Source organism: Eulemur rufifrons, chromosome 2 (genome assembly GCF_041146395.1).
Source record: "Eulemur rufifrons isolate Redbay chromosome 2, OSU_ERuf_1, whole genome shotgun sequence".
NCBI lineage: Eukaryota > Metazoa > Chordata > Mammalia > Primates > Lemuridae > Eulemur > Eulemur rufifrons.
This window is the reverse complement of record NC_090984.1, coordinates 35,090,156-35,091,152: the sequence shown is the minus strand read 5'-3', so window position 1 is coordinate 35,091,152 and position 997 is coordinate 35,090,156. Positions and strand designations below refer to the sequence as shown.

Here is a 997-nt window from a genome sequence, read left to right as displayed (position 1 = left end):
TCTCAAACTGCTGTGCTCAAGTGATCCTCCTGCCTCAGCTTCCCAAGTAGCTAGACCTACCGGCGTGTGCCACCATGCCCAGATAATTTTTAAAAATTTTTTGTAGAGATGGTGTCTAGCTATGTTGCTCAGGCTGGGCGCAAACTCCTGGCCTCAAGCAATCCTCCAGTTTGCTGGGATTACAGGCATGAGCCATCATACCCAGTCTGGTCTGCATGTATTCTTTTTTAAAAAAATATGGAATGCTTCACAAATCTCTGTGCCATCCTGGTAAAGTGACCATGCTAACCTTCTCTGTATCATTCCAATTTTAGTATATGAGCTGCAGAAGAGAGCACCGGCATATACTCTTAACTTTTTGTGTGCCTTGGGCTTGGGGAAGATACTCAGGTGCCGGTGTCCCTTGTCCTTAGGCTACCTTGAAAAGACTCAGACTGGAGTGGTTAGAGAAGATGAAGGTAGGTATTGAATACACTTCTCATTTACTCATGAGTTCAATGTTTTGATTTTTATTCCTCCACTTAGGGCAACACCTTGACATCTCCACCAGAGAGAGAGGTTATTGTTAGAGAAAAACCAAGTAACCTTATATCATGACTCACAGCCCCAACAGGTACTTTATCTATCAGAGGCTGATATCTAAGTGTCAGTCATATGCTAGGCATTTTACAACATAATTTCTTTATTTGTAATCCTTTAAATTATATGATTTATTTATTTATTTTTTTTGAGACAGAGTCTCACTCTGTTGCCCAGGCTAGAGTGAGTGCTGTGGCATCAGCCTAGCTCACAGCAACCTCAAACTCCTGAGCTCAAGTGATCCTACTGCTTCAGCCTCCCGAGTAGCTGGGACTACAGGCATGCGCCACCATGCCCGGCTAATTTTTTCTATATATATTTTTAGCTGTCCATATAATTTCTTTCTATTTTTAGTAGAGATGGGGTCTCGCTCTTGCTCAGGCTGGTCTCGAACTCCTGAGCTCAAACGATCCGCCCA

The 997-nt window shown here is 43.1% G+C and overlaps 1 non-coding gene across 1 annotated transcript; it reads right to left on the bottom strand.

Annotated features, from left to right (window-relative positions):
• Window positions 1-231: 231 nt before the first annotated feature.
• Window positions 232-338, bottom strand: LOC138381056 (U6 spliceosomal RNA). Its single transcript, XR_011233006.1, has one exon. It is a non-coding gene; the product is annotated as a U6 spliceosomal RNA (small nuclear RNA).
• Window positions 339-997: the final 659 nt, after the last annotated feature.